The 16,628-nt window shown below is 46.4% G+C and overlaps 1 protein-coding gene across 4 annotated transcripts in view; it reads left to right on the forward strand.

Annotated features, from left to right (window-relative positions):
- The first annotated feature begins 13,704 nt into the window (after nt 1–13,704).
- LOC144098323 (uncharacterized) overlaps nt 13,705–16,628 on the forward strand; it is a 94,871-nt gene continuing 91,947 nt past the window's right edge. For 2 of the 4 annotated variants that reach the window (XM_077630876.1, XM_077630882.1), the window contains exon 1: nt 13,717–14,488. The gene's annotated coding sequence lies outside the window, so the exon portion shown is untranslated. Of the gene's footprint in view, nt 14,489–16,628 lie in introns of all 4 variants that reach the window. The other 2 variants (XM_077630881.1, XM_077630875.1) reach the window with 2 other exon arrangements.

Raw genomic sequence — 16,628 nt, forward strand, 5'->3', positions numbered from 1 at the left:
TATTGTCTCTGGGGTCAGTCACTTTTGTTTCCCTAGCGGCCGCAGTGCAACCTAGCTATGTGCAAGGACATTCTAGGCCAATTCTACAGCTGTCAAGACATTAACAATGCCCTCCATGCCTTGGGCGAGCTGTGTTCATCCATGCCTCTCTGGTAAAAACAGCTGAGCACGAGCTCAACGCGTCGCTGGTCCTTTTAATTTCCTTGCAGTTTTATGGACAATCTGATTTTGACTTGACCGTGTCTTGCCGTTCTTCTGGTAGATGGCAGCGCACACTTCATGGGGTAACGTAAGCAGGGACGAGTTAGATACCAAGGTTTTTGAGCGCTGAGAATTTGATAATTAAAATGAAAACATTTTCTATCAAAATTCAGACTAACAGCATGGCTTGGAATGGGTTAAGGTGCATTGACTGTCATTGTGGTTTTTACTTTGCAGATATATACCTGTTTGTTCTAGAAGCAATACCATCACCCCCAATCTACCACTACTAGCAACTATACTATATAAACATCCTTGAGAGGCATTTCATAGCGTGGCATGCAGGGCCTTGGTTATTCATACAGTTTCTCCTGATGACAAGAAATGGCATATAGAAAGCTTGTCGTATACAGTAGGGAAAAAAAAATCATATGACTCTGGTTTAAAAAGCTTTCAGAAATTTAAAAAAAATTGCAACAAAAGCTGTGACAGATGTTAAATCTAATGTTATCGCATTCCACTCTTTAAGTGATTTAATTGTCCCCTTAATTTTTTTTCTTCTTGTACAGAGCGATTGATTTATGTGCAAACTCTAAAGGTAGCCTCACTTATGAAGCTAAGCATTAGGCTCTGACTGCCAGCAAACAGCAAAGCTTTCTCATTCCCTCGACACCATGGATGAAAATACAAGAAGTAGCATGACACATATGTGAAGGTTGTACTTTTCGGTTTAGAACGAGAAGAAAAACGATAAAAATATGCAGAGTTCAGGTTTCTGAATTTGGTTCTAACCGAAAAAGGTCAGTATTCTTTGTTTGCAAGGTATAGCTAGCAAGATTGAGTAAGAGTTACTCAGGCAAACTTGAAAATTAACTAAGTAGGAAAACTAGGGGCATGATGCAATGGGTAGGGTTGGCTAACCAGCACAGTTGTGCAATTTGAAGTGATTTGAAGTGCTGACAAAAGTCCCCTCCACCACGCCTTGGGATGGGGGTCATAAGATTTGCTGCTGTGGGCGCTTGATGTGACCGCCATCTTGTTGTGCACTATGGTTGCCTGCATAGGCACGCCACGCAATTCATGTCATGTGAATAAGGTCTATATCATTTCATGTAAACAAAAAGATCTGACCTTTGGTTGAACTATTCATGATTAGGTCACAAGACAGAAAAAACTGGCAAACAGAAGAAACACCAGAGTGCATCTTTTTGAGTACAGTAACAAAATGATAACAAACTTCCATTGCTTTTCCACTTTCTGAATTGGCTTAGTACAGTTACTTAATCTCTTGTCTCTGCAATCAACTATTTATAGGCAAGCTGACATTATCGCAGCATGATAGCCTTTTGCACTAGTAGTGATCTCCTAATAACTTGTGTCAGATGTGCCAAACCTGTCCCTCCAATTTCATGACCACATCACTCGACCAGATCCTCTGCTGCACCTGACTGCATTTTTCGCCCCTCGATATCCAGTGTGACACACTAGGTATTATTTGTACTACACACAGCATGCCCTGCCCAATTCCATTTCTTCCTGTCAACTTCAGGTGCAACATCATGAGCTCACCAATCTCCATTGTTGCTCACTCTCGTTCTTGTTACTGCTAACTTTTATCATTTTCTTTTTCACTGTGCTATCTGTGGTCTCATTTTAAGCTTTTTCATGCACCCTCCAGATTTCAGCTTTTGATTGAGTTATGGCACAATATATTCGGTGCACACTTTTCTTATGAGAAATATGTTTAAGCTGCTGTTCACAACCTTTTGAACATCTGCCAGATGTGCATTAACCTATTCTCATTCTCTGGCTAATTTCTCGCTCGTGCTGGAGATCTAGCACAGCAATTCCACCGAGGTATATTCGGTACTCCTTACTTCTCTTAGCCTATCGTAAGCTCTTGCTTCATTGCTGGTCTATTGAATGTTACCTTCATTCTTTCAAAAATATTCAAATCAGCCGTTATGCTGCACCTGCTCAGGCTCATGATTAACTGCTGTGATTCCTCACAAATCCCTCACCAGTGGCATCAAATTGGAGGTCACTTGAGGAATTCCATATAAAGTCTTTAGCTGAACTCTTTCTCATCTGCTGTCTGCTATTAAGCACTATTCATCATCGCCTTTCTTCATCGGAATGCGTTTTTTCAACACAAACTTAGACAGGACGTAGCAAAGAGGACAAGTGCTTTATCGTGAGTGTGTCGCTTTGCTACATCTTGTTGTTGTGCCGAGATAAATGCATTTGAATTAACAAGGCCAACTAGCCCGTTTTTCTTCTCTTAACGACAAGGGCCTCTCCTAGAAATAAGCAGTTACTGGTTTCGTGCACTACCTGCAGCAGTCTTCTTCAATAGATTAATGTCAACACTTGCCAGATTATCCGCTGCCCTCGAATATTTTTTATTCACTTGCTTGGTGCCTCACCATTCGTGTAACTCTTTATAGACCACCGGTTATTTATTCGGCACATTAGAAGTCACGCTAAGTCTATTTGCTTGTTTTAATTCCAGCCAGGATGTCAACTTTCAAAAGTTCTCAAATAGCGCTGCTGGCATTCTCTTGTCTCTCTGGTTTTCTTCACTCAGTGCGATGTAAAGGACATGTTTTAGTATTGACCTGAAAACATAAATACCCCTTATAGCAAAGGTCAACAGGATACGGACTGTCTTGTGTGTTCCAACTTTCCCAGTTTTCTGTTCGTGTTGTCAAAGAGGCACAGTGTACATTCGTTAGGAGCAGAAAGAAAGGTAAGAAGACAACAGGAAACAGACCACGGAGAAAGACCTCCAAGAGAGAAGTCTTTTCGTAGAAAAGAAACTGGCTTAGTACGTCAACACTACTTTCGAACAAGTTGGCGAGAAGAGTTGAGCACAAAATTCTCAAAGAGGATCATGAGGAGAGGGAAGGCGTGTGGGAGGAGAATGCCAGGCAAGCAGACTGTCTGGTGTGCACAAATGTATTTCGGAAAGGACTCTCCCAGCCAGGAGGGAGCGGAGCCGTCGGCAAGGTGAGACGGCGCGCCGCCTACATCCGATCGCGTTGCCGCCGGATTCCGCACTGTCTCTCTCGCGAAGCGCATGTGCACCGTGCCCCGGGGAAAGGGATGGAGGAGGGGGCAAAAGGAGAGACGGAGAAAGCAGCTGTAGAGGGCTCCGAAAGGGTTGACTCGATACACTGATGATACACGGTTTGCACCGACGTCATAGCGACCGCCATCTCTGGGTCCACGAAGCGCGGCGAAAGCCCGGGCGTTTCCTTAATCGGCGTATCGCCAACCGGTTTATTTAGTTATTTATTTATTTACATACCTACAGCGCCCTTGCGGGCATTAGTGTAGGGGGATAAGAAAAAAACAATGAGTGCACAGATGATATATAATAGATATTCAGCTGCAAATTGAAAGACATGAAACAAGCAGTGAAAAATAAAAGCTACGTATACACGTAGTTGTCTTGATATTTACGTCACTTAATAACACTGTATCATGGCAGGTGGAAAAACAGGCATGATTAGTTAAAAGCCATGATAAAACCCATTAAAAAAATATTTTTCAGATCCTGGATAAAAGATGAAGGGGTCCCGGAAACAATTTCTCCAGGCAAACCATGCCACTCATGTATTGTCTTGCGGAAGACGCTGTCCTTGAATAAGTTTATCCAGCAAGCATATTCGCGCACTTTTCAGGAATGGTCCGTTTGTGCAGATACATATGTTGGTTTCTTTAGATATCTATCTTTATCGATGCCTGTTCTAGAGTAAACAATATTATAAAGTAGCGACAAGCGCAGGTATTTTCTGGTTTCAAGCAGCGGCCACCCCAGGTTTTTGGAAATATCGCGAGATCTTTTCGAAAAGTCATAATTACCTGACACAAAGCAAGCAGCACATGCCTGTACGCGTTCAAGTTTTTCAATGTTGGTTGTGTTTGGTTTATGGAGGCTTAACGTCCCAAAGCGACTCAGGCTATGAGAGACGCCGTAGTGAAAGAACCTGGGGTTCTTTAACGTGCACTGACATCGCACAGTACACGGGCCTCTAGAATTTCGCCTCCATCGAAATTCCACCGCGCCGCGGCCGGGATCGAACCCGCGTCTTTCGGGCCAATTTTGCAATGTTGCACTGGCTTTACGGATCCCAAGTACTGCAAGCGTACTCAAGAATGGGACGTACATTTGACAGAAGTAATGTTTCATTTAGCTTAGTTGGTGCCTGATTAAAGTTTCGTCTGAGGAAATTTAACATTCGACTAGCCTTCAGAGTTATGTTACATATATGAGCATTCCATGACAAATTGGCAGAGAATACAACCCCCAGATATTTGTATTCTCTTGCAGCCGACAGGCAGGTTCCATCCATGACTTAATTGTTAAGCATTGGTTGTTTTTTAGTCGTAAACCTTACGAGATTTCATTTGGATAAATTAAGGGACATCTTCCAGGACTGGCACCACAAGAAAACGGAGTCCAGGTCGTTCTGTAAATGTTGACAGTCCGCCGCACTGGTGATTTCGCGGTAGATACAGCAATCATCCGCGTGCAATCGAACATGGCTGGTGGTACGGTCAGTAAGGTCATCGATATAAATCAAGAAAAGTAGAGGGCCGAATACTGACCCCTGTATACACAAAGATGGCGCCCGTTACGTCATGCGAAAACTATATTGCACAGCACAAGGGCGCTTGCGCATTTTGCGAGCCACTGAAATGTGGCTGCCGTGGCCGGGATACGATCTCGCAACCTCCTCCGCCCTGAGCCGCCGTGGACTACTGATCGCCGGTGTTGACAATACCGTGTTCGACTCGACGTGTGGATAGTATGCCGGCCGCGAGCTCGATATAGGCAGTAAAAACTAGCGGTTTCGTTCCTCTGACCTGGGCTGGTGCTTAACTTCAAAACGACCGTGAAGTCTGAGTTGCTTTTGCTCAGAAATACTAATTTGTCGGAGTTTTGAAGTTCCGACTGCGCTAATAAAGAGCAAAACTTTATATCCATGCTACATGCCGTTGAACCGGATGTCATTCGACTCAACTGCCGGATTTGTGCTGCGGCACGAAATGCGTCAACGGCATTCGGTTCTACTGTCATTCGAATCGACAGAGCAGCGTGGGGACGCTCGAAAGTTTCAAATGCTTTCGAAAAGCGAACACACATTACAAGCGATAGTTTCTTGTTTACGTACAGAGGCACAACATGGCGGCTCCAGTGTACATCTTCGATCTAATCGGCTTCAGTTTTGCCTTCTCTGTTTCGGAGTCCAAAAGTGCAACAGCAGCCCTCGTAGGAAAGTGAAAGCCGCCACCGTCTTTCAGCGTCATTTATAATCGTGAAACAGCACGCAAATACCACGGCCTTCGATGCGACAAACACACGATATGATCGAACGGACAAAAACTAAACTTGACGGCAGCAGCGCCACTGGGGAAGGATGCGCATCCGCTGGTGGTTGAAGCCCCGTTCGGAGAAAACGATTTTTGCAGGCCGATCTTCCAAGACACTGGCTGTGATTCCGCACAAGTGGCACATCCGCCATTGCAAACGTCATCATATATGGACCATATATCGCCATGGCATGTCATGTGTTGCGCGGCCTGTCTGCACATGCATTTTACAAATGAGGGTTAAGGAAACAGGGAGCGAGTCATGTGTGAATGTAGCAGAGAGAACATGATCGCTTGTGTAGCATGTTTTATGCTGGCTTTAGATAAGCTCTACCAACGTGCATTGGCTAACTGCAATAAACCAAACGAGAGCACGCCTGTGGGTATGAAGAGAGGGAATTTACTTTGTCGTGTTTTGCCATGTCGCGCTGTAAACCTCGGTATGAACGTCTACCAACTATAGCCCAGCTTTCAGTCTTAACCATGGAATTTATTGGTTGGCACCAACAATCAAATTCTTATTTGGGCAGACAAGCAATCCGGCTCCGGTCTCCAGTTCAGAGACAATCGGTTTCCTCCGCATGTACGGCATGTGCACACATTTTCTTGTATAACAATATTTCACTGTTCACTTTCACTTTCTCGCAAGCATGCATCGAATAGACGACAGGGCATCCGGTAGAGAAGAGAACCGGAGAGCGCATGCGCGGTTTTATGCGCTAAAGAAAGTCTGGAGTCCTACCGTGCTCTGGCCTGATTCCTACGAGCCACGCCACATACGCGTATACAAAGCAGAGAAAGGCTAGCGCCTTCCTTTACCAACTGCTTGTGCGGATAAGAGGATAATATGATCCCCCAGTACTCACAAATCTAACGCAGGCTGAAGGGTTTTCGCCGCTTTTTTACCAATCGAACAGGGCCAAAAGGTCCGCCTCTATGCCACAGTATACGTATTGTGGCTTATAGTCTTCTGGGTAGACTGCGTCAAGTCTTTTAGGGCTTGAGTATGTGTTTTTTGCATTCTTCTTAGTGTTATTTCCTGTTCCTTGTGTAGTTCTTCATCCGGTAGCGCGTATTCCCATCTGCCTAGCCTATAGTGTTGTAGGATATCTCAATATGGATCGAAGGACCGGCTTCTTAAGGGTACCACGTGGCAGCGGTTCCTCTTTCGCACGCTCACACTCTTTCACAATCACAGTCATTGTGACCACACGACACAAGCCAGGTGCGGCCGACGGCGCCTTGCTCGTGGTTGCTCCGGTCGCTGAAGATCCGATGCGTCGCTGATGTGGCGCCATCTATGGGAGTCGACGGGGCGTCAGCAGCGAACTCTGACCAACCCGGATTTTCTCGGCACAACCGGAACGCCGACGCCGACGGCAGCGCCGACACCGGTTTTCCCGCGCCACTGGGCCCTTAACGCTGTCCCGTTAACACAGAGCAGAAACGGGAGTGTGACTAGCTGTTTTTCGACTCAGCATTAAATATGCAAGCTACAACCTGTCGCAAGATGGATCTTTAGCGCATCGAGCTGAACGTTGTACTGGTCTCCGCTTCGTGGAATAAATCATAATCTTTATCTGACAGCGCATACCTTTGAGTTTGGAGCAATCTATCGCTCACTCACTGCGGAATCCTGGGTTTTAATAACAGAGAGGTTTATTGATCAGATGGGCAAAGAGGGCAGCCGGAAAGAGGAGTGGCTTGCCTGCTACTTTGCACAGGCGAAGGGAGTCGCCTAAGACTTTTTTGCTTCAAGTTTCTTTCTCTCACATTCTTGAGTTCTAGGGTAACTTCCGCGTTTTGCTTTCGTTGCCGACAGGCGAAATTTGAAAGTACCAACCTTTCTTACTTGGTACTGCTGTTCTGTATGTGAGGCTTTATACCCACCGCTGCTATGTCTATAGCAATATGGTACAGCAGTGTTCGTAAATAAATAGCAACACATAAGAACCTCCGTGACTCAGAACCGAATATTTAGCGGCAGAGTACTAAATCATTTCAAGCAAATTATCGCATACCTTTCTAATTCTTTCCCAAGGCACCGTGCACCCGGCCGCGGCGGACGAATTTCGATGGAGGCGAAATTCTAGAGGCCCGTGTGCTGTCCGATGCCATTGCACGTTAAAGAACCCCAGGTGGTTGAAATTTCCGGAGCCCTTCACTACGGCGTCTCTCATAGCTTGAGTCGCTTTGGGACGTTGAACCCCCATAAACCATATACCATCTACTACCCCCCCCCCCCCCCAAAAAAAAAATGGGAGGTGACACTTATGCTCCGCCTTCAGGGTATGACGCGATAGCGTAATGGGTTAATTCCCATATATGCAGAAATGGTCACTCTCTACTTAATATTCATACATCCCTGGGAGTCATCATACCGTACTCCTGGCGCAGAAGTGCAGCGGTTAAGCGATGCGCCACTGCCCTGCGGTGGCAGGTGCTCCCAGCGGTGGGCCTTATGCGGTCCAATTTCCCTTCCCGAGTAACCAATCATTGATTTAACTGCCACCTGCCACGGTGAGCAGTTTGCTCACTGTCCGGGGGGCAGGTTGTGATGACGCCGCAAGGTCACGTGACCTACGTGGCCCACTTGCCTCCTAGGCTGGTCTCTATGCACCACCTGCCGGAGTCATGCTTGTGATTTTTGTAGCGAGAGCTACACTGGGCTACCAGTCGAGCATTTCGCGGTAAATGGGAGAGACCAGTTGAGCGCATGCGCCGTTACCGTGGCAACCTAAGAGGAGCAAAATGCGGTGTGCGCTTCGCCGCGGCCGCGCGCCCGCTCCACCGTCAAAGCCGAGCGTGACGCCACGTGGATGAGCAGCTGTGCGCATGCGCCGGTACCATGTTAACCAGAGACCCCACAGCTGCGCCGCGTTCTTCGTCGCCGCCTCGCCGCACGCCGCTCTATCACCCGAAACCCGCGTCGCATGCGCAGTATTGCGTATGAAATACGGAGATGTAGTAGGCGTCTGTACGTCAAACAAAGTATCACCGCTGTCAGACATCTCCCTTCGATCGCGGTGAATAATAGTGAAGCCAGCTGTGTTCGGCTTCTGGAAAGCGGCATTATCATCCAAGGAGTCTACGTGGCACCGGGAACATCTGTCAAGCAGACGATTGATGTGGTTTCCACGTGTATACCAGCCTACGGCACGGTTTCACAGTTGTGTGGGAATTTCGGTGATTTCAACAGGAAACAGGACTCTCTCAGTCAGTGTATGAAAGAAAAGTTTGACTTAATTTAGCTTCCGACCCTCACGTCCACACTCCACAACGGGGAACTACTATAGAGCTTGTATACTAAAGAGGCCCTACTAAATCGAAATACTGTATCGACAAAATTGAGACCGCTGCATGCTACTTCACAGACCATCGGGCAGTCTTCGTCTTTTAAAGCAAAATGAATAAAAGATGTGTATACCCAATGTCTCTCATTGCTAAACATACAGTGACCACAACAAGCTCAGCCAGGGAAACGTACCTCTCGCTACGTACATCCTGGCATAGCCGAGCTAAGCCACTGCCAATTTTTTTCGCTCACAACGCGAAGAATGCCGACGCCGGATTTTCTGCGTAATGGGGCCTTTAACGCTATCGCGATAAAAAAGAAGGAGGCAGAACCTGGAAACTTGGTGCCGGAACTGTTTAATACTGTGCGCTCGTGTCCCGTGCTCACGTACGTTCAAGCTCGTGCTTTATTTTTCCTTTTTCTTTCCTACAAAACATGCTTGAACATCCTACAAACCAGGCACAATGCCTACCCCCCACCTCCATCGACGCGCTGAGCTCATCTGGGTGCCTGCTCACTCGGAAAGTGCCGGAAACCAGGCCGCCGACTCCTTAACCCGAGGGTCTAGAAACCGGGCACCGGCCCGACCTCCTAAGGGATTTCTCGAAGGAGCGTATGCACTCGTTTGCCGCGAACTCCCGCATTGAGCGCCTCATCTACCCGCCACCCCACCCATCCCTCACTACCAGAAAAGAGTCAGTATGGCGTCACCTGCAGACGCGAACGCTGCCTACACAAGCCAGACTTTCTCAAGTTATGCCGGTACCCCCCATACGCATCTTATGCTCCCACCCCAAGGCCACCCTTACCCGGATCCTCCTATTATTCCCGGCGTCCCCTCTCTCTGCCGGGCCGGTGCCTCCCCGAACCTGGGAGGACAGGGAGACCTCAGTGCGGTCAGCGGACCTGCCGGAAGATCGCCGTCAGCCGGGACGCATGCGTCACGGGCCAACGCCACATGAACGTTTAGACCGTGAGTGGGGTCGTGCGGGGACCCGGGTGGCCTGTGAACCTCGCATTCTCTTGCGAAATAAAGTTTCACGACCGCCACGTACTGGGAATCTCGAGGACCCCCCCTGTCCTCCCGCAGTTATCAGCGCTCACGATGGGCATGCATAAAGCGCCCAGCAAACACTCCTCCCCTCCTTCTCTCCTACCCCCTTTAAAAAAAATTGCCTTGGGCCCTCCCCGAAGACAAATCCTGTCTACATGCCTGATACGAAACATCTATAATCAATATTCGGGGCTTTTACCTGCCTTACAGACATGATCCCAATCGTATTTTGTAAAAACGGCCCGATGTGCACAACAATCCAGCCGCGGTAGCTGAGCGCTTTTTTCAACACTTAAACTTTTTTTACTAATCATTCTTTCGGAGGTGTCGTCCCGAGCGCGCATGGACATCGAAGCCCTCCATACTGGGAGAAGCAGAGAACAAACCCAACAATATGAAGACACATAAGCTTCACTGTGACAGCGAGTTCGGCTGACAGGCACGCATGGGTCAGACATGCACACATGAATATGCATGCATTTCAAGGAATAAAAACGTTGGAGGGGGGAGGGGGATCGCCGCAGTGGAGAATGTGCATTTGCCATTTTATATTACACCAGTTCCGTTGGAGAGATTAAAACTGCGTTTTTGTGTTATTCTATACTACTGGCCGATGTTTTAATATTAATACATGTTGTCCATCTTAACAACATGTTGATCTTAACACTCGTTCATTCCAAAGAACCTGTGATCTTAATGTCTGTTCTCGATGAAATCAGATTTGGCCAAACATCGCTCCTTAATGAAATGAAATCAATTCACTCAAAACTTTCAGTAAACGACAAAACACTCAGTGGCATCAAAACAAGGCTAACAAAAATTGAAGACCGTTTTTCATCTATCGAATCACTTCGCACGCAGCTGAAGAGTGCCCAGACTTCCCAGAGCAACATCACGCTGACATTTCTAACCTGACCGCCTGTATCGATGATGTTGAAGATAGGAATTGGCGCTCCAACCTCGTGTTTTTTGCCCCTAAATATACTGACCGGAAGACATTGGCAGAGTCAGAAAACCTTGTAATGAATGTTTGCGAAGTCCGTCTAAGCATAACGCTAAAACAATAAAATATTGAGCACGCACTTCGCATAGGCACTTCTCAACTCAGTAAGGACAAGCCTATCATCGTTAACTTCTCTTTTTTTTTCAAATACCATGTTGTTTGCAATGCAAAAAAAAAAATCAAAAGGTTCAAGATACGCCATTTCCGAAGATTACTCGTTAAATATCCGCCGTACTCGAAAATGTCTAATTGCATTTGCTAAGTCTAGAAACTAAAATTCAAGCTCCGCCGCGATAATATGGCAGTTGGCGACATTACATATATACGTTTACAACCGAACTGAGCAAATCGTAATCAACGTCCACTGAATGTTCTGTATGCACCTATATCAGAAGCATTTTACCAAAACGTGATGCTCTTCATCATCTCATTGCACTATAGACACCGACGTCATTCTGCTTACGGAAACATGGTTAGATACATCTATCAGTAAAACAGGCGACCTTTCTTGATTTTGACATCTTTCGCCGGGACCGTTTGAATCGGCTTGGGGGCGGTGTCCTCGCTGTTAGCAAAGGTCACCTCCAATGTTCTGTCGTAAACTCGTAAACATTAGCTTTTAGAAATTTCGTTTTTATCATGCAAGTCCTCCCCACCCACTGGTAATCGTTGGTGTATGTTATCGTCCGCCGGACACTGACTCTAATTTTGTACTAAATTTTCACGATGGCCTGCACTCTATATCTTCAATTTGTCTTCAAAAACAAATTACAACTTACCTAAACACACATTCCTACAATCGAAGTCACTAAACGTTCTTCATCACCGTGGTTCAACTCAGTTCTCGAACGCTTTCGTAATAAAAGTAAACGTCTATTTAGGATAGCCAAACTTAATAATTGCGCCGGCGCTTGGTCGAAATATATCGCGTCTGAAACAAAAAAAAAAAACGATTGAATAACTATGCGCGAAAGGTAAACGTGTATTCTACTCGTCCACTTTGCCCACAGTGCTACGTTCTCATCTCATTGAATCCTGGTGTAATAAATGGTTAATGACTATCAATACTAATAAAACATGCGTCATATCCTTCTACCGATTTTCGATTCGGTATTCACCTGTGTGTACCTTCTTACAAGTACTTATGTAATAACGTAACCCACGATCTATCTTCGTCCGATCACATATCAGATGTCATAAACGATGCTACCGACGTCTTGGTTTTCTTTGCCGTCACTTAAAACTCGCCTCACTCTCCGTGAAACTTATGGCCTATCTAGCTAACCCTTGTAAGACCAAAATTAGAGTACGCATATGCTATTTGGGACCCGCATCAATCATTTCTTATTATCACCCTTGTATCAGTACAGAATCGAGCTGCCCAGTTCCAACTCCCAGTTCCCAGCTCCAACTACAGCTATTGCACTACTGTGTCTTATATACTGTTTCAAGCTAACCCGCCTGCTCTCGTTAATAGCGGTAAAATTTCTCTATTTTGTCTTTTTCATAGATATTATCATTCAGAGCTATTAAACTCCGTCATCTTGCCTTCTCACTGGACTTTGCAACGTGTCAGACACCAAATGTGTTTACCCACCGTCTACCCGTACTACTGCGTATCTTTTCTCTTTCTTCATCCAGACTGGAATGATCTTCCCGCTGATGCCGTGCTCCACTCCAATCCACGACAATTTAAGATTTCCATCGAAAAAATATTATACTCCTGTAATAAGTGATGTATTTTCCTTTTTGCTGTTTATGTATCAACACTATCCCTGTTATAATACCCAATTCTTGAAAAAAGCATGGCGCTACAATGAGTCCAGGCTAAAAAAGGCGAGGAGACGAAGGACAGGTCTTTTTCAGAAATGCAAAACCAACTAGCCCGGCAACATACGCTATTGTCATTCCCCATTCCTGGGGCCGTTGGGGTGTTTTTTTTTTTTAAATAAAAAATAAGTGAATAATCTGTTCACTTCATTGTTTCCTATTATATTTTTGTACTTTTGCACTTCTGTTGCATAAATGTCATTGCAATCATTTCATCTTTAAGTTAAAAGCATAAACGAGGCATTCAAAACGCAGCAAGGACGAAATGAGTCGCAGTCGGCGTCATGCAAACTGTAGAAGTTTCGATGGAGCAGAGATAAATGCTTAGTTTATGTTGCTATTTTTCAGAATTTGAACATTAATTATTATTTCGTATTAGCAGTACATTGCTTGGTTACGGGGTATATTTACAGCAGGAGGCCCAACAGTCGAAATTGCAAGAATAGGGCCTCCTATAACTACATAAACAGAGTATTAACCGGAGCACGCGCAGCACTGCTAGGTGCAAAGGAAAAAAGAAAAGAAAAAGAAAACAATCAACATAATACAAAAAATGCACAGTAATAGGTTCTGATGTAGAATGGCTACGGACATAACCAGATTAAATATCTAAGAATTCAAACGTGCTGTTTCAACATTTTTTTTTAGGTTATACATCGGCATTTTGTTTTGGGCTTACTTGAGCACTTCGAAATAGAAGCACGAAACTTCAGTCAAAGGCAAGAATGTTGGCTGAGGTTGGCAGAGGTGTCAAACTCCAGCCGAAAATTTCTATCCTTGGCCCAACTTGCCAGCGGCGGGCATCTCCGCATTGCACCTTCTTAAAGCAAGTTTCTCTGCAAGACAACACGAATGTCCACGTGACTTTGGCCACGTGACCTTTGTGGCGTCTATGAACGCCGGCAGCGACCACCAAGCGTCGCTGGCGTCGTGCCGACGTACGCATTTGCGCTCGAGCGAGTTACAACATGGCGACTAGCGCGAAAACGATTTGAACGGTGCTTCAAGTTAACATCGCGGCGCGTGTTTGTGATGGATACGATGAGCATGTGACGCGCGGATGTACGCCTGCAGCTTTGCGGAAACCGAAGGTACTGTGTCTGCTCCTCTCCTCGGCATGCCACGTCTCAGATTTTCATTTGTTTATAAAGCTTTTTTCTCTAGCCCTTGTGGTCATGCTTATTTCCCGGGGGAGTCGGTACACCCGGGGCGGGCGATGCACTTTTGAGAGTACGCATGCGCCGCCTCTTTTTCTTCGGGATCGGAAGGCCTTTCGCGCGTGTTTATATTATGCCCAAGCGTTGCTCGTTCCCCGTTGTCTTCTCCATGGCACTGCGGCACAGCTGACGAGGGCGACTAGGAAGTTTTCGTCGGAATCGAAGCGACTGGTAAAACCGGTAAAACATTTAGCGTCCGCGGCTGGGCAGCTTGTGTTGCGTGTGCGCGTCCGCTTGAAACTTGATCAGCCCGTGGCTGCGGAGCATTTCTAGCTAACCGCCGCCGTCTCTGCAACGTTTCGTGCCTCTGTAGAGCGGCTGTGCGTTTGCGTGCGGTGTAGGTTTCCAACTGCTGTTTTTTTTTTTCCTTTTCCGCATGTGTCACTGGTACGGGGGTCATGAGTCTGGCTGCGGAAAACAGAATTCCGAGAATTTTCGCTGCGTGTACGCGGTCGGGTGGTAACGTGTGAGGAAGGCTCCCTCCCCGAGCTATCAGCATTCGTAAGGAGGTAAACCGCTTGCGCACTTCCTGCATGTCGTTTTGAAGTGTTCAATTCAACACCACGGACATATATCGGCGAGTTGGCCTGAAGGAACTGCATGCATTGAGAGGAGTGACGCAGACTTGAAAAACACGTACACCCAGCACTGTGTTTCTTAAATCTGCGCCCCACCGTTCTGCTCTGTTTCAGTGGGATGTTTTTGAGCTTTCTATATCTAATGCTTCCGTGGGGCCTCTCAGCTGCAGTACATTTTGCCGGTGTCCGTGTCTCTGAAACAAACGTAATGTATGCAGCGTTTTCCCCTCGATGGCACTGCGTAACGGTTACTTACGTACCATCGATCATGCCGTTATAACGTTGAAGACGGTCATTGTTCATTTTATAGTTGTAGAACGCGACCGGCGCAACGGTGGCAGTTGCGAGGGCAATCTTATCTTGAAACATTTACGTGTTGCGGGTTTGAAAGCAGTTGAAAATAACAAATGGGTATCACTTCTGCCTGATTAGTTAGCAGTTAGACCATGCACCCCAACGAAATGCCTTTGTGTCGTATTTAAAAATGGCACGCACCATGCCGGACTGGGTGTCCCCTTTCGTTACAAGTTCCCCTTTCTTTTTCTTTTGTTTTTCATATGGGGCATCATTGCTCGTTGGATATATTGTTGATTTCTGTTGGTCGTGTGGCAATCTGTTGGTCGTGTGGCAAATTGAAATTACGTTTATTTTCTGCTGCTTTGGATTCTGCGGGTACTATTTCTGCATAGTGTGTTTTAGTAGTCCAACGTAGACGTCTGTCACCATGCCCGAGTGTGAAGGAACGTGATTTCACTGTCATTCAATAGATGACGCCACCTTTCCGCTTCGCCCAGATTTTGGGGCTAGCCTCTGTACCTGTCTGTTGTGAATGTTTGGAAGTTCTCACCGTGCGCCGGCAGGATCTTCGTTGCAGGGCTTCCTTATACGAGTCATACATCTGTGAGTGCACCTGTGCGCGTTCGCGAGCTCGTTGGGTGGATCACAGAAATCACATCTGTCATGGTTTCGCGCGTAGCACTTTCAGGTATTTCTAGCTCTTTTTTGCTGTAGCGTGCGCACATCTGCATGCCCTCATGTCAAAACGTCTAACAGTATGTCGTGTCAACGCGCTCATGCGCGTACGCGTGTCTGCATGTCATCTCCATACGTCTATACAGTATGTCGTGCCAACGCGCTCATGGCACGCGCGCGCGTGTGTGTGTGTGTGTGTGTGTGTGTGTGCGTGCGTGCGTGCGTGCGTGCGTGCGTGTGTGTGTGTGTGTGTGTGTGTGTGTGTGTGTGTGTGTGTGTGTGTGTGTGTGTGTGTGTGTGTGTGTGTGTGTTTATAATTGTAATAGTTGCACCGCAGCGGTGGCCAAGTGGTTGAGCGTCCGCCTCGCATGCGGGAGGTGCGAGGTTCGATCCCTAGTGCCGCCGGGTACCCACCGGTGAAACAATGGGTACAAGCTTTCCCCTGGTCTGGTGCTCGGCTTATTTAGGGTGAATGGGGACCTTCAGAAAAAGAAAAATACCTTGTGTCATGGCGCTCCTTATAATTAGATGCCCTTGCGCCAAAAAAAAATCCATAATCATCATCAATTGTAATAGTTCGACTTCATGTGTTAGATCAGTTGGTGGGTAGCCCTGGTGCCATGGCTTTATTTTTATTTGGACTTTTATTGCGGCTGCGTCGATTCTCCTTTGGAGGAACAGCTAGCAGGCTAAACGGCTGCAGCGATCTATCTTAGTTTTCACATTATTTTAGCAGCGAATAGGATTGAAATTGAGTCTGTTCGCAGATTTTCTTGTCTTGGCATGCGGGCATTGATTCCGCGCGAGGGATCCCTAACGCAGAGCGTGGTGCTCAAGTGTTGCCTTGTTATACTCACTATCAGAGAGTCAAATTAAGCTCGAACAGGATAACTGTGCCACAAAACATGAACCCAAATTATTGTTTTGCTGAAGGACAGCGCTAACATCTTCTCATTTTACAGTTCCCATTTCAGTTGTCTTGCTCGTGTTTCGTTTGACGCTGATAGTACCTTTGTGTACCGCAATAAAGAGTACATAGTTCAACTATTTGTAATACCTCATTGGAATTCACTCGTGCGTCAGACGGTAGCGAAGAATC

This window comes from Amblyomma americanum, chromosome 7, assembly GCF_052857255.1.
Source record: "Amblyomma americanum isolate KBUSLIRL-KWMA chromosome 7, ASM5285725v1, whole genome shotgun sequence".
Classification (NCBI taxonomy): domain Eukaryota; kingdom Metazoa; phylum Arthropoda; class Arachnida; order Ixodida; family Ixodidae; genus Amblyomma; species Amblyomma americanum.